The sequence below is a fragment of the Eumetopias jubatus genome, unplaced genomic scaffold, assembly GCF_037043125.1.
Source record: "Eumetopias jubatus isolate StellerSeaLion01/CBP00866 unplaced genomic scaffold, mEumJub1_p1.0 scaffold_11, whole genome shotgun sequence".
Lineage (NCBI taxonomy): Eukaryota > Metazoa > Chordata > Mammalia > Carnivora > Otariidae > Eumetopias > Eumetopias jubatus.
The window spans coordinates 50,193,223-50,215,699 of NW_028274817.1; the positions used below are offsets into that span (position 1 = coordinate 50,193,223).

The 22,477-nt window shown below is 35.1% G+C and overlaps 1 protein-coding gene across 4 annotated transcripts in view; it reads right to left on the reverse strand.

Moving 5' to 3' along the window:
- DIAPH2 (diaphanous related formin 2) overlaps positions 1 to 22,477 on the reverse strand; it is a 946,398-nt gene that overhangs the window by 175,476 nt on the left and 748,445 nt on the right. The window lies entirely within an intron of this gene.

Consider the following 22,477-nt stretch of genomic DNA (forward strand, 5'->3'; position numbering starts at 1 on the left):
TGGATTTCAACTAGACTGTCATATCAGAATACAGTCCTATACAATAAGCCTAACCATCTTCATAAGAAATACAAACACATGACTAGGGTGGAGAGGAGACAGAGAGAAATAGTTTTAGCTTCCAGAGCACCATCATGAGGCCAAATGTATACTTGTATCGTCCTTAGTGCCTAGCACAGATACAAGGTAAGTGTGGGATGAAAGTGACTTTTCAAGATGGGCCCTCATGAGAGTGCAGTCAGGCAGTTTTAACAGATGTCATATACCATGGCAATAATGGCAGCCCACCACTGAGTATAAAAATGTTGTACAGGCTGTTATATGCAACTGGTGAAACACTAAATTCTACCTCTGAAACTAATAAAAAATGTTATAAATGAGGGAGCAGGTACTGTTAATTACTGATGCTGGGAGTATAGGAAACAAGTGGACAATCATCAGTTGCTAGCCCAGCTTTAGAATCTGGTGTTCTTCCTGTGCTTACTAGATTCTATAGAGTCAACTCTCCAGACAGAAAGGTTGCAATAACAACCTCACTCCACTTTTTGCAGAGGAACTTGACGGTTGCTCATCTGTTTTTAAAGTACAAGGAGTTTCACCTTGTGTATCTGGGTGTGTTGCTCTGACCACATATTTTTAAATGCTCAGAGTGCACATTGTTGCAAACTAATTTGTTATTACAACTAACCCTTTCAAATTGAGGAGCATATCATACTGTTTTTTTAACATGGTGATATTTTGTACTTTTGCTTTTTTAGAAAATCAAAAGCAGTTTGTAAAAAGGCATGTATAACCAACTGGTTTATGTGCAGTCTCAATTCAGTAAAGGTATACACATAAAATTGTTTTTTGTTTTTTCCACCACTGCTCCTAGACATGCAATGTCAAATATCCCTTTCATGTCTCTTAATGACATTTTGGCAAGATTCCATAATGGTCTGATTGTAGTTTAAATATTAATCTTATATTTGCTTCAAGGTGTTTCCTTCTCCCATTGCTGGTTGGTCTTTTGGGCCTAGGTAGCTGAAGGGGAGAATGGGTAGTATGGTCTCTTCCCCCACTTACTCCCCACCATACTCCACTCTCATGGAGCAATTAGATCCACTAGTGGGGTGGAGCAAGGAGGGAGGAAAAGGAAAGAGAGAATTTCTGTTATTTAACTGGCTACTGTTATAATCCTCTTGATGAACATGTTAGATGGTTTACAAGAAACAAAGGTGGGGGTTTGGTGTAAGGATGTATACAGAAATAAAGAGGAATAGAAAAACAGCCCTCGGCAGCTACATGGTCAGGCCCCGTGAAGAACTGAAACACCATTCAAGATACAATCATGACTAATCCTCCAGCTACAACAATAGCCCTAGTCATCTGACCCTCCAGCTACAATAGCCCTAGTCATTTGTTAATATCACTTTATTACCTTGATGCCCACTCACACTTACCCATATGCATCTACTCTTATTTGTTTTTATTTTCTCTTCTGCCATTTGTAAACTAATTCTCTTTCTTTGTGTGTTTGAGACCAAATTCCCCAAGAAAAAGAATCAAATTGATTCAACCAGTACAGAATACACTTCTGGGAGGAGTATTTATGACAGGCCATCTCTTATGAAACAGACCAGCCTACGGATTGTTGTCCTTGAGTCAAAAATCAATTTCTGGACCAATGTGAAAGTAGGGGAGGATCATATGGCACAAAACATAGTTAGCAATGCTTAAGAGGCTGCCTATTGCTACTTGCCTCAAAAAAGGAGCTGAAGGTATGTACTTCTGATATGCATTATCATAACTCAGTAGTGTAATTCACACTGATGTTTCAAAATGGGAAAGTCTTAAGCCTTGATCTAAATCCCTCAATAAGTTCTAAAGAGGAGCTCAATAATCTGCTCCAGGAGAAAGAGCCAGTCTGACTCAGCATGGCTGGCTACTTTCTCAATCAACTAGAATGGTTTGTCCACCCAGCAATCTCATTGCTGTCTCCCGATGGAACTGAAACAAATTGCTGAAAGATGATTATTTAGAAAGCATACCGAAGTGTCACTGGACAGTCTGTGACCTTTCTGTCTTGGACAGTGGGAAATGATCAGTTTCGGGGCTTTTAGTTCCTTTCTATGATGGAGATGTCTTAATTCGAATCCCTACTATTAACTCTTATTTCCATTATAGGCCCAAATCATCAGCTACTTCCAAATAATGTTATTTACAAAATTTCCCATCACCTCAGACAACATGTCTAAGACTGATGTAATCATCTGCAGATTTCCCCACCCAACCATACTCCTAGTGACTTCTCATCCCAATTTTCTCATTTCTGATTATTCCCTAGGCTTGGAACCTTCATCTCCAAATTCAAACAGTGACTAAGCTGTACCACTCCTTCACAGGCTATAACTCATGGAATCAGAGTTTCTTTTACAAGTCTAACATTCATACCCCATTCATGTATTAGTATACATGAATCAACTTGGTGAATTCTGTTTCTAGTCTCTCCTATTACTAAGCTCTAACTCTAATCACACTATCCCCTTTTCCAAGATTCAATGCTCATCAGATCCAATAACTCCAATGGCCTTATTATTTCCAGATTTTTTCTTTGGCTCCTCCAACCATACCACCCAGGCTACTTCTCTTTATCATTCTGTATATACCCTGAATGTTCACAACTGTATGTCTTTCCTCATGTACCTAATTTAAGAAATAAAAGATTAAAGCAAATTCTAAAGAAAAAAGCAACAAAAAAAGAGACAAAAAGATTTATACTTTCAAGTTTAAATGGATAGAGCTTTTAGATAGATTATTATACGAATATACTTAAGCTCACCAGATCTATTCAAGGGATCAAGTTCCTACAGTGAGTGCTATAGAAACAAATGACCTAAATTCAGGTAATTTGGACAATTTTTACAAATACATATTAACAATATCCTGCTCTATTAAATAATTAAAATTTAGATAGACCTTAATTATATGCTTTACTAAATAAAAGGAAGTTGGTCTCCAATAGAAAAAAAATTTAATTTCCCAAAATAAGTAACTCCCTAAGGCAGATATTCATAGTAAATTTAACATACTGCTACTACCATTTAATTGAATTCAACCTTTAAATTAAAAAAGAAGACATATTAAAAGTAATATGGTAATTGTATATTAAGTGGTATTGCCTTTTGGTGTTTCAAACAAGGCAATAGTGATTAACCTCTTCATTACTTTATAATGTTCAACTGGGAAAAAACAGCTCTTCCAAGTTCAAATTTGGAACCCACAGAGCTCCTAAAAACAGAGGGCAATAAAGCATAGGGCGCTTCATTAGAGGAAGCCTGTAATTACAGATTACTGAGTAAATAATATGGATGCCATTGAATTACATGGGAGTCAATCAGAAGAAAAGAAAATGGTGTAGAATTACAAAATTAGGCAACAATATCCCAGAGATATAATTATGTCAATTTCTGAACATTATGTGGTTCTTTTAAAATAAAGTCATTATGGATGATAACTATGCTTAAATAACCTGCTAAAAGCTGGTAAAACCAGATAAAATATTGGCATTTAAAGGATGTCATTCCTTGGAGCTTAATTTCCTAAGTGCTTTATTTTAACTTGATGTGTCTACTTGACCTCTGCATTTCTTTGAGTTTTCTTTTTAAATTCAAAAACTCCCATGGTTTATATCATACTATTTTATGAAATAACTATGTCACTAGCTAGCTATTGATGTGTAATTCCTGTTGGGTAAATAATTGTTATATTTTTATTGAAATGGATAGAGTTGTTGTCAGAGACAGACTTGCAAATAGACAATTTCTTGCTTGGGTTTAGGTAGAAAAGATTTACATTTTCATTATTTGTTTCAACCATGTCTCTTCTTGGGACAGGAGGCTCCAAAGTGGAAAGCAGGTAGGACTCAAGAACAATTAATCAGCACTACTTCAATCATACCCTCAGCACACTCCTTATTTAATTTTTACTATCTCTTTCAAGCTTTCAACACATAACTAACTACTGGGCACTTACTCAGCAGATAGCACTGTGCAAAATAAACTATAAGGTATCCTCTTGAGATGTACTGCCACAAATAGGTAAATTGTGTATTTCTTCTTTTATATAGTCTGATTTAAAAATTAAGATAATTTTTTGCTAATAAGGAATCTTCCAGTCAAAATGAAAAAAATGAAATACTCTCTAAAAATCTCTACTTACTTGATACATAGTATATCTGAACAGAAAGGAAAATACTGTAACTTTTTGGCTCTTAGAACAATAATTTAGTATAACAGCCTACTTTTTCCATTATGTTTTGAGAATGGCTCAAATGTTTGCAGAAGCCAAGTTTCTACGATTTAGAAAATCAAACTGTTTTTGTATAGTCCATATACTGATAAATTACCTCAGATAAAGATGTTTTAAAGGGAACAACTGCTTATTTTATTAAATAAAGGATATTAAAGACGCTGTATTTTGCTTGCCCACTGAATAGAAATCACTTTTTTTTTAAAGATTTTGTTTATTTATTTGACAGAGAGAGACACAGCGAGAGAGGGAACACAAGCAGGGGGAGTGGGAGAGGGAGAAGCAGGCTTCCCGCCAAGCAGGGAGCCCGATTTGAGGCTGGATCCCAGGACCCTGGGATCATGACCTGAGCTGAAGGCAGACGCTTAACGACTGAGCCACCCAGGCACCCCCAGAAATAACTTTCAATATTCTTAATTATTTTCCCTCTTTTAGATAAGTACAAAAGTATTCAAAAACAATTATCTGTAACTCTTCAAAAATGTGGTTAAAAAGTGGTACCTGCCAAAACAGGGGAGAGTGAGGAGGTTACTAAATACTCATTGGCAAACATTTAGGACCAGGCAATATTTTGTTCTGTTTATGATTTGTTCATCTAAACTCATGAGTAAAATCTGTACACTATCAGATTTCACTCAATTCTTTATTTCCTATTTATAGCCTAGATCAACAGGGGAAAATTGCAATCCACAAAGAAATGATAAGGACAATTTTTCAATTAGCACTTCTGTGACAGCCAGTGATTTTTAGTATAAGGGGATTTATCCCCCTCCTTTAGAAGGAATATACTATTGATGCTTTTACGATGTATGGAATCCTGGGTCTTCAACAGGACTATGATTTCTATTTCAGGAAAAGGAAGAGAAAAAAATTATGATTTCTTTAAAGCAATTACATATCTTGTGAGGTTTTAAAAATGTCATTATATTTGTTTTAGTAACTAAGTACTCACATTAGCACTGTGTTCCACAAAGAAGGAAAAGTATTACTAGGAGAATTCTATTCATTGCTGAAATTTATATCTAGTCTAGAGGAAGCTATGTTAAGGGGTATCCTAAACTGGGGAGTAAAGGAAGGAAGAGGTCACTTCGACCTCAAAGTCAAACCTGGAGGAGTCAACATGTGCTGGATGGATTGTTCAGCCTCACTTAAGAGGTGATTTGGAACCAGGTAGCTCAAGAAACCTTGTTAACATCCAGCTCTACCCAAGATATAAAATGTCTCTTAATCTCATTAGAATGATCAGGGCATCTTTACTTGGAACAATAATAATGAATATGATAGATTAACCAACCACACTACATTTTCTCTGAAGAAATACTATGCAAACATAAGGAATGTATCCATAGGAGACCAGGCTACTGATCAGGTGACTTCATTAAGGTCTGTTTCCCAGTGTGGCCTTGCATGAACAGTGAATGATGCATGAGCTCTCCCTTTTAGTGCCAAAAATCTGCTAGAAAATTCTCTTAAATGTCAAACTTAGCCAGTAAAGGATCAACTAAGACAGCGTATGAGTTTCATATACAATTAAAAGTAGCGAAGTAATAGCACAATATTATCTTTCTGTTTTGAGAATGATACAATTTTTATTAGATTAAACCATGCGAGGTTGCCATTTTTATAGGCAAAAAAAAAAAAAGGCCAAATAGCAACAATTTCATATGGTTCAAACTAATATTTAGGCATATAATGAAGCCATTTGAACTGTTAACAATTCTCTAAGAAACTATTTCAAAATAGAAAAGGGATAGACAAAAGTGAAAGATTACACAATGCAAAAGTCTATAACAATGAAAATATGCATTTAAAAATATTTTCTAAAATGCGTAACTTCAAAGACACAGTCTTTCTAATAGTTCCTACATTCCATAACTCCATCCTCCATGTTTTAACTTTGTATGAGTCATCAATACAAGATCGAGACAAGCCAGTGCTCTGCACACAGTCAGCCCATCTTTTTGGCTATTATCTTCATGATAGAGATGTTGCCAATTTTTCACTCATTTCTGCTTCTTTCCCTAAAGCTTAGGAATGGTTGTGTAAGATCTCCTAGAACTCTTTCCCTTGCCCCCACTTGGATACAAGGCAGCTTATGCTGTCATTTTAATGAAACATCTTTTAGGCATGATTTCACTGGGGAGAGATTTAGAAATCAAAACTTAAGTAGGGCTTGTGAAAGTAAGTTATGCAGTACTGAACAAAACACAATCTCTAAAACTCATTTTTTTCCCTCAGCAAGAATTAATGAATGTCAAGCCTTTATAGATTAGTTAATATACTTAGAGAATAAATGTTTGTTTTTCCAAAACCTTGATATAGCCAGTACCTCGCTGAGAACTGAATAAATAAATCCACTCATTATAGTATTTTTCAGAAGAAAATTTAGCAATATTTGCAAAAAAAAGTCTAATTTATTTTTTTCGATAGTGACTACACAAAATACCAACAATTGCTTTAATATTGCCTAGAATATCAATATACCTGCCACATTTACACTCTTATTAACTATAATTTTATTTTTGTGCATTATTATTTATCAGATAGGGAAACAAATCAACCATTTTAGTTCAAACATCTAAATACATTTTTCATGTTCTTTGTTATTTTAGTGAGTTTCTTGTAAGAGAATGCCAGCATGACTTTTATTAATATCAGAGAATGCATTTTGATAAAAGGACCTTTCACATTCAAAATTTAATTTTTTCTCCTAACATGTCCAATATGACACAAACATATGGTAAATAAAATTATTTCAACAAATATGAGAGCCAATGGACCAGTGAGGAAAACGCTGAGTATGCTGTGAATATATTGAATACTAAATGGCATCTGAGGGGCTCCTGGGTTGCTCAGTTGGTTGAGCGTCTAACTCTTGGTTTTGGCTCAGGTCACGATCTCTGGGTCATGAGATCGAGCCCCATGTCAGGCTCCGTGCTCAGTGCAGAGTCTGCTTGAGATTCTCTCTCCCTTGCCCTCTGCCCCTCCCCCGACTTATGCTTTCTTTAAAATGAATAAGTAAATCTTAGAAAAATGAAGAGCATCTGAAATATATAAATTGTTGAACACTTTAAAAGATTTTATTTATTTTTGTGTGAGAGAGAGAGCACAAGCGGGGGGTGGGGAACAGAGGGAGAAGCAGACTCCCCGCTGAGCAGGGAGCCCCACACAGAACTTGATCCCAGGACCCTGGGATCATGACCTGAGCCAAAGACAGACGCTTAACTGACTGAGACACCAAGGTACCCAAATTATTCAATTTTTAAGAATAACTGAATAATTTCATAGTTTTTCATTAAAAAAGAGAAACATATGCAATAATAATGGTTAGCCATTATTAATGGCTATTAATGTCAGCCATCAGAATGGGCTGACAATTGGACAAATGTGATTAACGTGGTGGAATATACTGGTTAGAAAGTCTGCTTTCTATTTTCTCAATAAGAATATAATTAAGGTTGGGTTTAGAAATAAAATATTTTGTCTGAAGTAAAGGAATTAAGACATATCAAGTAATTTCAATAAAAATAAAAGAACCATAACGGCATTCAAGAACAATGGAACTTGTGAGGAATGTAAGTACAGTTGGTATTTCCCTGGACATCACTCACTATATAAGGATTATTGGTGCTATTACACTTTCCTTCTCCTGGGACATTTAGAAACATGCTGTCTAACCATTTGTCTTACAGAGTTATATACAGGCATACCTTGAGGCAGGGAAATGGCCCAGATAATCTAGAGAGCATCCTAATGTTTTATGGAAACCAAATCACAGAAAACAAATTCAAAGGATTGATACTATTCTAAGTGAACTTAGCATCAAGTGCAAACAGACCCAAGAATAATGTTGCAGAATGAAATACTATAAGCCTTATTACATTGCTTACAGAGACCTGGTACAAACTACCTGTAGACATGTTACCTTAAACCACTGGGGAATAAAAAAGAGAAATATGAATCTCTTTGGCAAAACATCTGAGAAATTTAAAGTTGTCTGCTCAGAGTATGTAAAGTATTCATCAGAGAAAAATGTTCAAACCCACTTTAAGAGAGATGAGAACTGTTTCTTAATATATAAGAAGAGGGCCAAAGAAGATTGTCTCTTGACAGAAGTTCTCATGGGAAAAGTTCCCTTTTTTATTTGCTACAGAGATCATGCTTGAATTGATGAGAAAAGATAGATATTTTGAAATAAATAAAAGAGGTCACGTGCAGGAAGATATATTTTTTAGATACAGATTCTTACTAAAAGATTCTCACTTTTACTCAAGTTAAAATGTTCATTTTGTTCCATGAACAAAGGGGTGCAGATTTTACTTCTTTCATTACCTGTATTGCTTAGGCAAAACATAGGGACATGTTTATTTGCTATCTGAAGCACATATGAGAATATCCATCAAGTGTAAACAAAAGGCACTGAAGTACAACAAATAAGGATATTTTATGAACAAGTATGCTAATACTTAACTAATAACTAATATAAGCTTTCTTGCTCTTCAACGGATTTGTTCTTAAGCAGTTATATAATCCATTATCTATCCCCGTCCCCACAACCAAGGAATTCTATTTTAATATAACAGGGACATTACTACTTAAGAAATTCTTTGGCAGTTCATTTTACAAACTACACATACACATACAAAACACAAATGATCATTCTTTAGTAAATCAGTTGCTTGAGTTCATTTTGGTATGTCGTAGCTTGAAAAACATGATGAGATCCATCCATCAAAACCAAAACCATATTAGACAACACAAAGACTCCACTGAGTTCTCTGTAAACTTCCAATGCCAAGGATATCCTCCCACCTTGTCACTGAAAACTACTTGCTTCTGATTGATCCTGTCACTAACAGTAGTTTCAAAAATTATAGGAATGCAAAGCTTAGAAGATAAGCCTCTCATTTTTTCATGTATAATAATTCGTCATGACTAAATTTAAATAATTAAAAACAGCTTTAAGCACTAGCAATATCGAGTAGTATAGTAGAAAGAGCAGTGGGCTGAGGCAGGCTCTACTCCAGGGTCTCCTATTTACACTAAACTGGCTTTATGACCTTGAGCAAGTACTGCTCACGTCTCAGGTGTCATACCTGTAAAATATGATGAGTCTAGTCTTTGGACTCTGGGGTTCTTAAATGTTAATGTGTATTGGAATCACCTGCACAGTTTTTCATAACACGGACTGCTGTCCCCATGCAATTTCTTATTCAGTAGTTCTGGGGTGAGGCCAGAAAATCTGCATTTCTAACAAATCCCAGATTATGCTAAAGCTGCTGGTCCAGAGATTACACTTTGAGAACCACTTCCCTCGGAGAATGCCAAGAATACGAAGTGCAAGAATCTGAACCTGCCTGTGGTATGGATCCTGAGGTACCTGCCAAAGTGTCACAAGGTATCAAAAAAGAGCTGCAGTGTTCTTTCAAATGAAGAAACTCAAGCTATATAATGGCAGTACCTGCCAATTAGCAACAGGAATGGGGTTGGGGGGGCAGAAGGGGTGGGAACTATTTAAAAGGTATCTTTGCTAATGAGTTCGTCTAGTAAAACCATATCCATATTTACTTGTTAGCATATTGAAGTAAAGCTTTATTGATCTCACACATTTCCACACCTACACACAAAACACCTATGACTATATAGTGTCTACAAAGCTAAGAATTAAAGTCAAGTTTTATACACTATTTCTTATCACAGCTCCTAGATAAACATTAGTTTAATATCAGTAAAAATAAAAACATGCTGATCCAAGCATCTATATTCCTGAGATGTTCCTAGAAAATCAGTAGTTATTAGCTATTGCTGAATGGCACATTCTGGTGCGACAAAAACACATATCGTGGGAGAAGTCTATTATAAAACATGGAATTTTACATTTCCAAGAAGGTTTTGAATCAACCAAATGTTTTTTAGAAATGGAGTGAAAGCAAAAAGAGGCCCTCCTATTGTGCCTCATATAATTGTGAAAACACAGTGTAGAGGAAAATATAAGAAAACATAAAGACACTGCTTAATTCCTTTCAAATAGAAGCTGAATTGCCAAGGTAGTTCTCACCACTTCATTTATACATCAGATTGCTTGCAAAGCATGATGTCACCCACCAGGAAGCAATGTATCAGGAAGAGTGAGACAGGGCAACAATCCCGAAGGGGAGAGGTGCAGCAGAATGATAAAAAGTCATCATTAACTTAAAATATCCAAACAACTTCGTAGATAAATATATAAGAAACTAGTTTCAGAAACTGCCTATGGGCGAGAGAGAGCGAGCGAGCGAGAGAGAGAGATGCTTATAACAAAGGACTTACATTTTGTGGACTGAAACTTGGTATTTCTTGAATACCAGAGATTTAGAGGTGCTGACTTCCCCATAAAGGTTTCCCTTCCCTACCATATTTGTGAGACAAGCTCCTTATCCCCTGCCTCTCAAACAAGCAAACAAAACAAAACCCTGACATATGGCCCCATTTTCCATTTAAATAATACACTGTTTTACTTTAAGACATACTGCTGTCTGAGTAAATGTGATGATACCTCAAGAATACAAATTTGTGGTTTTACTTTGGTATGTAAGCTCCAGGTAGTCCCTAGTTACTTTGTCTTTCAAGGACCACATTCTTCAGAAGAAGTGTTAGCTACTGAAGTCCAGGGCAAATGATATCTTCTCCCAAGGTTACAATTATCTATGGTTGCAAAAGGAAGAACCCAGAGATCTCCTTCTAAAGATGTTTACTTTGTTCCTCTGCAGTCTTAAAATGAGAGAGGGGATGAGGGAGGATAGGCTAGGATCTGCACTGCCAACCCTTCACCACCATCCCCTTATCTACCTGTGAGGAGAGAGGTACTTTTGGGGGGTTTCATTTCCTTGTCAGGGTTAGTCAAGTGAAAATGGATAGTTTTCAACTTGCTTGAGCCACAGGACCTTACACTAGATTACTTAAAAAAAAAAAAAGACTGCATGTACTGTGGGGGATAGAACATGGTTACACTTAAAGCTTAATGTAGCCATCGTCCAACTCTATAGCTTGATCTCCATTTCCTCTCAAAATATGATCAGATAGCCCTTAGAAAAAAACTCCATTGACTATTTGGAGAAAAAGAGATGCAAAGAACAGTATAACAAGAGCTAACAACATAATGGATTCCAGTTATGCCAGACAGAGCTCTAACTCAGAACCAGGTGCTTCAAACAAGTAAAGCATTTTTTAAAACACTGGGGGTGAGGGGAGAACACTGGGGAGGACACAGGGGAAGCAGTTTCATATACCATACTGAAGTTCAGTAGAGCAACGTCAGTTAAGCACTCTGTCCTGAGACACACATCTTTCATTTTCAATTGTTTTCAAATAAAAAGAGAGAAATCCCCTTTTCAAGCTGGATTGTTTAAATGCACCTACAGCTACTCCTGTCTAGCAAAGGCTAGGCAAGCTTTCTCTACTGATGCTTTTCAAAAAAAAGGTTCAATTGGCAGAAGAAAGCAAGTGCAAAGGGTTTCTGACAAAAGACTACAGGGAACACATTTTCCTTTCATAGAAATACTGCTCCAGAAAATCAGAGGAGGTAGCAACTCAAATCAGGAATGTGTAGATATTAATGAGATAAACAGGGAATTTTTAAGAGTTCTTCTACTTCAAACACGCAACTGCATAAAATTATTAGCTTAAAAATTGGGATGGGGGTTATGTTATAAAAATGACAGACTAAACACCCAACTAAAGCACTGTATTATGACTTTGTTATTACAGCATAGCCTAACCCAGCAGACTCTGAGAATACAATTCTTCTACAACAGAACCATACAGGTGTGAGAAGAACACCTGGGACCCTGTCCCTCCATCAGCAGGGCTGTGCCTCTAGCTCCCTAGGCCTATATGCATCCATCCTGTTTAGCGGTACTCCAAGTAATTCCTAGGCAGCCCTGTCCAGGGCTTGGCAAATAGAAAAGGCTAAATCAAATTCAAGAGTTCTGAAATATCTCCTCTGATAAAAGAGGTATTTTTTTTTACATAATGTACATTTAAAATAGATTCCAATGCTGATTCAAACAAAAGTATTATGTTATCCATAGCGAACTGCACATTTAAAAGGATAATCATCTTTTGCCTCCCAAATGAATCATACCAGCATCTTCTGAGCTACTATGAAATAGCTGATTTAGATGACAATCAGGTATTCTAAGTTTAGGTTATGACATTTTTCTAATATCATTATGTAACAAAGGCATAACTGCTTTCTTGAACCAAGATGTGTTTTTTTTCCCCATTTTTCCCACAAATTAGTCAAGATATCATATACTTATTGTTCATGTGTGGAGGGAGAGATTGTGGACAGAGTACTGATCATACATAAAGAGGAAACAATAGAAGTTTTCATATATAAAATATGTGAAAAAAATGAAATATATGTTATATGCTATACATGGTCCTGCATGCATGGATACATACACACACACATATACAAATATGCAGCAAGACACATTATTTCTTATAGGAGAGAGACACACACACACAGAGGGAAAAAGGCTGACAGTTAGTAACCCCATAAGTGGGTTAATGGTGCTGAGTTATCAGACAACAATACTATGATTAGGGTGTGTCACTCCCGCTCAGCATGCTGTGGGCACTCAATAAATACTTGTAGCATTAAATTAAAAACCACTGAAAGGTTTTCATCCATAATAATCCTTTTGTACATGTAGTGTTATAATAGATTCTGTCCTGAGTTTGAAGCAGCCCAGGGCCTCAGGGATTCAATGTGGGTGGAACAGATATAATTAAGAAAAAATCGTTAGAGACTCAGTTGGGTTCAGTGCAGTTTGTTGGTTCTATGAATCTGTTAGGTGCAATTACTTACATGAATCTAAACTCATTTGACTGAGAACAGAGCCAAATTAATTGCAATGTTGGTATATAACAGCTCTTATTTATTCCACACTTTATTAAGAAATAGAATATTAAAATATGGAACCAAAGTGTGTTTCTAATAAATGATTAGGCTAGCTACAATGTGTTTTGGTCATTTCTTATGTAGTCAATTTGATTGTTTTCACCCACTTTCATGCATGGCAACAACCACATACTGTAGAGAAAGCCAAATTTGTAACTGCCAACATTGCTCATCTTCTACATAAGAACTGATGACATCTTGTTAAATGTTCAACATACTGAATACAGCTCTTACGGTTTTTGCAAATCTGAGTTTCTACATTTAGAATGTAAGAACTTTTAATGAGATCTAAAGTATGTTACCTATCTTTTTTCACATATTTATTTTTATCTCCTATTTAAAAGAATATTTTTAGTAGATGCAGAAATTTGTTTTACTGATAAGGCACCAAGAATGAGAATTTAACACTTATTTCCAGTGGACTGATGTCAGAAATGTAATTATTTTAGTATGAGGTCAGAAAAAAATTACTAGTGATAAGTGGCTAAAATAGGCTATAGGAAAAAATAATTAGAACTTGGATTAATCTAAAGTATATTTTGGACTTAGGACAAAGCCCACTCTCTGACACCTGTGTGCATACTCACTGATGCTCTGAATAATGTCCCAGAGACAATAACAAAGTCCTGAAGGTCTATCAGGAACCTATATACTGTATGCAGGTTATATGTATGAAATTATATATAAGCACTATATTCTACAATTTTCGCATGTGTAAAATGTAAAGCCAAAAATAGTGGGGGAAGTAAGGTGGTTGAGTGGATGAGAGGAGAACTGTGGACTAAGAGAGTTTAGAAAGATTACAAATGATAAAAACTGATGTACAAGTGGCTTTCTATAAAATTACAAAAACAGATCAATCAAAACACCTCTTTCCCTAGGCAATCTAGACAACCAAGATTTTATTGTAGTGATTAATGCCATTAATTGTTTTCTTTAATATGTTCACTAAAATAACTATTATTATGAATGGGATACCAACACTTAATATTTATGAAGTGCTAACCACATGCCAGGCAAGTGCTAAGAGGTTTATGTGTATTCTCTCATTTAATCCTTATAAAAGTTCTAGGAGATAGATGCTATTCTTTTTCCCGTTTTACAGACAAGGAAGCTGAGGACCAGAGAGGTTAGGTGAATTGCTGAAGTTACATTGTTTCAGGGGCAGAGTAAGATCTGAACTCAGGTTTGTTTGGCTCCAAAGGAAAAAAGGCTGGACTCATTTCATTTGCAGGCTGACCCAATGAAAGATCTGTCTCAGATAACATGTCATTGTGGGTCAGCAGACTCACACAGCAGGGTGCAATTTCTCACTGGATAGCTGCAACTGTGGGAGCTCCTCTTTCACCTTGATGACTTAATCCAGTACCTAAACTTACGAATTCAAGAAGCATTTATCTAATGAATGGCAGCAGTAGGGCATAATGTTGCCTAAATTAGACCTAAAGATGTTTCATTAAAATAACAAAGTTCCAAATTTATACTAAATAATTTCGTTTGCTAAAAGCTCCAAAGACCTGGGCAATCTTTACTAAATAAAACAAACAAAAAATAAATAAATAAAACAAACCTAGAGGACAAAAGGAACAAGTTCTGATTCTGAATAAACAAATTTCTTGAAATATTTGCTAAAATAGAGAGCGAGACAATTTAAATAAACAAAATGTCAGCCAGATACCTTTTTTTCCTCCATGGATAAGGCTTTATTAGGTCAATGATTCTTTTCTAAGTCCACCAAGTATACCCACTTCTTTAGCTTTGCATTATCATTTATGAGCTGTTCATTAGCATTTGTAGAATATGCCAGAATAACGGTATCTACATTTTCTCAGTAATTTATATTATTGGGAGTACTTTAATACTATTGGGGTCAGCCCTGTTGTTTATGGGTATCTTAATCTATAATTTTGGTTACTGTAATTTAATGTCTGGGGTATGACATCAGGTAACACTGTTTTTACCTATTCAGATCAAAATAATGTAATGTGCAATGAATTCATTTACTTATAAGATGTAATTATTTTAAAACTTGGAACACAGAAAAACAAAACTGCTGGCCACCACTAATAGAATTTAAACGTTTAGGTTTACTGGCTAAATTTTGCTAACTTACTCTCAGAAGAATGATTTTTCATCACATCTGACTAAGGTAGCTCATTCTTTATCATGGTACTAGAAGTAAATAGGCAATTCTAATTTCTATATAATCTTATATAAGGAGGAGCAAAACAGTTCCTGATTAAATAATATTTGCATAAGAAACACACTTGGCTTTTCCAAGTTCAAAACACCCTTTTAAAATGCATTTCCTTTTAACCCTTCCTCTAAGTTCTTGCAATTAATTTGCTGACTTCCACAAACATGAAAAGGAGATTTATTCACAAATATTACAAATATTTGGTAAGCTTTCTTGCTCTACCTACAGAATTATTTATCATTTATACTAGTATAATCAAAGGTTGTAGATCACAGATTATACCAAGAACTTTGCATGATTTACATCTATTACATGTTCTAGAGTACATTTATGTAGCATATTTTTTTGCTGCATTTAAAATAGTTTTCTAAATTTTACATTTAAATAAATGGTGTATTACTGTGCATTCTCTAATTATAATTATTTGGGAAATGGTGCAATAAATGTTGGTTGGATGAATAAAATAACCTAGTTTGTCAAAAAAATCAATACATAATTATATATTGGTAAAACTGTGCTGATATTAAAAAAATAAAAAAATTCAATCCACTGTAACTCCCACTGCCTTTTTTCCCCATCTCTTTTATGGAAATTTTCCTTCCAGTTACCACCTTCTTCAACTGCCACAGGTTTAAACTCCTTCTTTGAAGACAGGAAACAGATATGAGGTAACTTTATCTTTTCACCTTTCACTCTTCTTTTCCAGTTGCATCCACCTTGTATTCACCTCTCCTTTCTTGTGCTTCTGGCTCACTACACCGCAGCAATCCCTGAACAAATTCTTATAATCACCTTGGCTCTCCTACCCCATCCCATTACACCACAACTTCCCTGACTGACTCACGGTCTTTCCAACAGTCTTCCTCCTTTCTAACAATTCAAACCCCTCTCTGCCAATGACAACAACGAGGGCAATGGCAATGTCAGAAAATATTTACTGAACATTGAACTATTTATCAGAGACCAAAGACATCAACATATAATTGATAGACTAGAGTAGAAGTAACACTGGTCTCTGTGGATTCCTTCATTTAGCCCTCATAATAACAAGGAAGACAATATTATTCCATCGTATAGATGAGGAAATTAAGGCACAGAGAGATGAAATACTTTGTCAGAGATTATATGGCTAGTCAGTTGTGGATCTGGGACTTGAATATAGGACATATCCTCTTAATCATTTTGATGTACTTTCCTGTGGGCCACTGAACATATCATACATGAAGCCTGCTGCCTCATTTGCTGACATGCACTATTGCTGATGTTATTCCATTTATCTGAATAGTTTTGCCTCTGCTTAGGCAGGTATTACTCATCCTTCAGCATCTAGTTCAAATGATACATTGAGACTATACTTAGCCTTTTCTGCAAAACCTTCTGTCATTTTACTAGACTCCACTGAATTCTTTTAGATATTTCTAGATAATCTCTATTATATATTAGTACATTATTTGCTGGTTGGTTCAGCTTTCTTTTATCTGAAGCGTAGTAGAATATGTCACTCCAAAATATGCCACTTTGGCATAAGGATTATTTTGAGCTGAAGGCAACTGAGAAAAGCAGAAACAAGAAAAGCTGTCTTCCCCCTACTTGCCTAAAAGCAGGACGTAAATTTGTAAAATGTCCATCTTTCCCTCTTTACCAGGAAGAACATAAGTTAATCACCAGAGACAACGCTAAATAGACCCTCATCAGTCCAGAAATAGCACCAGAAGAACCTATATAACAAATTTTATTAACTAGCCCTTATCTTCCATTAGTTCCTCATATATTTACCTTTTTAAAATTTGCTGCCCTAGAAACTCAAAGTCCTTTTCCTTTGTCTTACCTAAACATTTATAAAAATTTATTAATCTTTTGTTAAGATGCCACATAAGCCCAAGTTTTAACCATTCCTTTGAGTTCCCCATCACTGAGTGCTCCTACATGTATGCCACATTAATAAAGTATCCCACTTTAATAAATCTATTTTTCTTTTGTTAATCTATTTTTAGTCAGTCTAATTTACAGGGCCCCAGCCAAATAACCTCAGATGGGGAATGGGAAAACAGATTTTCCTCTGTTACACATTTCTCTGACAAAATTGTAAAATTCTCCGACAAAATTCTTAAGGATAGGGACTATATCTTGAATTTTCTTCAGATTCTGCAATGAACTCAAAACAACTCTTAGCAGCAGCAACAACAAGTATATTCTAGGCCCTGTGTTATGTACTGTACTTAATTATCTCATTTAATTTTAATGATGGGAGGTAAATGTCATTATCCTACATTTACAGATGAGGTAATTGAGGCATGAAGAGATGAAGGAAAATAACAAGGTCATAAATCTAGAAGATGGCAGAGCTAGAACTGATCTTCTAGCTCTTTTAAATGCACAGAGTTAAATAACTTTTTAGTTTTTCATTTCAATGTTTGCAAAATGACTCTCTTTAACATATAATCATGCCTTTTTTCTCCTTTACAATTAAAAAAATATAAATTCTTATCACGGCCCTTGCTTTCTGATCTCTAATTTTCTCAAAATGGAGGCTTAAAACACGGGATTTTTTTTTATGGATTTAACATGAAAGATATAATTCTCTAGCTGCTTGGTTTCCATGATATGCCCTCTTAATTCTGAGTTCAGCTGATCACATCTAGATAACATAAATAATCTGTTGTGTTTGCTTTATCCTCTTATTCTTCTGAATTAAATTAAATTCTAAAATATTTCTTTTTGATGAATATATATAATTTTGCATGTCAGATAAATATAACTTACTATTATTACTTATTAGCTATATGGGATCATGGGATATTTTCTAAAAGGGAGAGGCTTGCAATTTTGCTAAGGTGGTATGAAATAGAAACTACAGAAAGAGTATGTGTTTTTAAAGTTGTTGGTAATTTTCAAGTGACTTTCTTTACCCAAGGGACTCTGCTTCACTACTATTGTTATGGGTAGGACCCTCTGGTTCTAATGGTATGTATCTCTAATCACATGTGCACGAAATACCTCTATGCTCTATATAATACATATCTTAAAATGGCAATCAAATATTTGACATCATCGCTCAGGGGAAAGGAAGATTACAATTCTTTTACTGGAAAGTGGATGATACTATTCAAGTTAGACACATTTAAAGTTCTCTTAATCACTTTCTGACTGCACCTCATTCTCATGTCACCTGTGGATTCATATTTTATGTAGCCTGACCACACTTTCCCCAAGGCCCTCAAAGTGTCTGCAATTGATTTCTACCTAGTTAACAATAGCATTTTTTATAAGATACTGTCTGAGAAACTCACTGAGTTCCATCTTGACCCCTAACTACCCGACTCTGTTCTTATTCTTTCTTCTCGTTTTCTTAAGGCTACACGATTCCAGTGGAAGTATCTCTTTTTGAAACATATTTATAAGTACTAACACACACATACTTTTAAATGTAAAATAATATTACAATAATAATAATAATAGTAACAAGGTATTTGCAACATATGGGCCACAAATCAAGAACCTAATGGTAAAGTTTACTCTTTGATCTCTAAGTTAGAGATATGGTTAACAATACACAAAAGATAAATCCTATGTTAAAGTGTGTCTTTCATATTCAGATCACTCAGCTAAGCATTTGCATAAAAGCTTATTTAGATCTTCATACTATCGCTTTAATGATATTTGAAGGGATAATTGATCAAATCTTGGGAAATGAAAATATATACCAGAGACATAATCAAAATAGGTTCTTTCTTTCTTTTTTCTTTCTATTACAGGTATATTTTTAGGGAAATAGTGAAAGGTTGAGTAAATACTTGGGGAGAGGGAAGGGTGCAATGCAGTATGGGGGCAAGATTATGTTCTTGCCATAAAACTCATTAGACTCTTTCTTAATTGCTTGCTCTTTTCATTATTTACTCCAGAGATTTTCAAAGTGTGGTCTTGGGACTTGTGGGAGTCTCTGAGATCACTTCAGATATGCAAGGTAAAAACTATCTTCATAAGAATAGTGATACTTTTTTGTCTTTTTCTCTCTCATTCTTTCATGAGTTTATGGTGTTTTCCAGAAGCCACATGACAAATGATACTGCATTAGATTGAATGTAAAAACAGTATGAGAATCAAGCTTTTATCAAGCCAGACTCGGAAGAAATTTACAACACTATAGCTTTCTCTTCTTACTAATATTTTTGGGGGGCAGGAGGTTAGAATATAAAGCTACTTTTCATAAAAAGATGTTTTTAGCATGTAGTAGGTTTACTCTGTTATTTTAATAGAACTAGTAAATAAAAAGTTTTCAAATGATTTATCTTATATAATTTTATTATGTCTGTTTTAATTCCAGCATGATAAATGTCAATATATATTACCCAAATAAGCAAAAGGTATTTGGGGTCCACAATAATTTTTAAAAGTGTAAATGGGTTCTGAGACCAAATACTTTCAGAACCTCAGAATCTGAACTTTACCCTGGTGATCTCATTCAAACTCATATGTTATAGGTTGAATTGTCAATTAGGGTGAGGTCATACTGGAGTAGGTTGGACCCCTAATCCGATATGACTGGTGTGCTAATAAAAAGAATACCATGTGAAGAGACAGACATGCACACAGGGATAATGGCACGTGAAGACTGAAGTTTTGCTGCTATAAACCAAGGAACTACCAGAAGGTAGGAGAGAGGCTGGAACAAATCCTTCCCTAGCATCATCAGAAAAAGCGTGGCCCTTCCTACATCTTGATTGCAGACTTCTCTTCTCTAGAACTATGAAACAATAAATTTCTATTATTCTAAGCTACCTAGTTTGTGGTACTTTGTTACAGAAGCCCTAGCAAATTAATATACCCTAACTTTAATCATCAAAAACCAATGATTCTCAAGTCTGTCTGTCTAGTCCAAACCTCTTTCCTGAGTTTCATATGCAAATGATATACAATGGCTACTTAGACATTTCCCATCTTTCCAAAAGGTCTGAAAATGAAACATGTTCAAAATGACACTAATCATTGTAACCTTCCTGATGGAATCTGCTCTATTCCTGAATTTTTTTCTTTATGAAGGGAATCACCTTCTTTAATGCCTCCTTTCCTCAATTCCCACATCTATTCAATTATCAGGGTCAGTCATTTCTACCATTTAATACCCCTCTGGTAATGGTTAATTTTATGTGTCAACTTCGCTGGGCCAAAGTGCCTAGATAATTATTCAAACATTATTCTGGATGTTTCTGTGAGGGTGTTTTTGGATGAGATTAACATTTAAGTCAGTGATTAATATAACATAATAAAATAAAACTAAAAAAAAGAAATAAAAACTAGAATAAAAAAACAAATCAGTGGATTTTGAGTAAAGCAGATTGCTCTCCACAATGTGGGTGGGCCTCATCCAATCAGCTGAAGGCATGAATAGATAAAAAGGCTGACCTCTCCTGAGTGAGAAGGAATTCTGCAAGCCAACTATCTTCAGACTGGCCCTTCCCTGGGTCCATCCTGACACCCTAATCTGCAGGTTTTGGATTTGCCAGTTTCCATAATCATGAGTCAATTCCTTTAAATAAATCTGTCTCTATATATCCACATCCTATAGAACTCATATATACCTCTTAAATTGGTAACTTCTCTAACCTCACTACCACTGCATTAATTTAAGCCACCATCATCTCTTGTCAGGACTATGATAATAACTTTATAACTTCTGTTGTCACAGGCTCTTCTCTTTCCAATCCATTCTCTATGCTTCTGTCAAAATGATCTTTCTAAGAAATCTATGTGAGCACATCAATTTCCCATTTAGAAATACTCATGGGCTTCCCACAGCTTTCAGGGTAAAGCCCTTAGCCTGAGAATGCACAATCTGTCCCCTATTTCTCCCATACTCTTATCTCACTAATGGTCCATGTACAAAAGGGAGTAACTTCTAGTACTATTCTACTGACTCCATCATCTTTTAAGTAAGAACTTCCTACAAATACCCACTGCCATGCATACTCCAGTGATTTTCCTAATTGAGTATCTTCAGTCAGGACCAATTCTTTTGATCCTAATTATGAAGTCTGTTTGCTAAATTATGTTGATGCTAACTCTTTTTAGCCTTAGTTGTTAACTTATTTTCTTCTTTTAGAATGATATTATTTTTATTTCCTGGGTAGAAAAGATAAACTATAGTGGATTCCTAAAAATTTTTATATATTTTAAAGGCATAAAGAATAAACTTAATGGTACAGATATCATTTCAGAAAGTTAGCTATTAAGAGACATTACTACAGAATAATTGATAATGGTTAATAATTATAATTAAAAGTTATAATCAAATTAAATAATTAATAATTGAATCTAGCCACAGACTGCCTAGATTCTACCTCTTACTGTCTTTGTGAAGTTGAGTAAGTTACTTAACTTCTCTGTGCCTCAGTTTCCTCATCTTAAAATGAGATAGTAGCCCTTTCCTAATAGCGTTTTATGAGGATTAAATGTGTTTATATATGTCAAACTCCTACAACAGTTCCTGGTACACAGTAAGTGCTACACATTAGTAACTGCTGTTAGTTATTATTACTTGACAACCGCATTTATAAGTGCAAAGATTCTCTAGCCAGACTACTTTGGTTCTAATCTTGATGTTGTACTTGGTATTTGTGTGATCCTCAGCAAGTTCTTTAATTTGAGGTTCTCCTCACCTGTATGAGGTAATAACAGTATCTACTTCTTATGTTAGGAGGATTAATTGACTTAAAACATGTCAAAGTCTTAGAACAGTGCTTGGCACATGGTCAACATTACCCAGTGCTTACAATTTTTACTGTAATTATATTAAGAAATAGGTGACCCATATTAATCATGTTCTCTTGTAACTTGTATTTCTTGTATCTACAGATTTTGTTTCGTTTTTAAATTCTATACCCCTCAGTGGCAAAGGCTATGCTTTTTCTTAATTTTTCTTAAATTGAATCAGAGTGCAGCTACCTGGTGCCAATCACTTTATTTACGCTTCTCTTCTTTAAAAAGAAAACAAAATAAAACCAAACACTCACTTTTAATATACAATCACTCTTGTTAACAAAGAA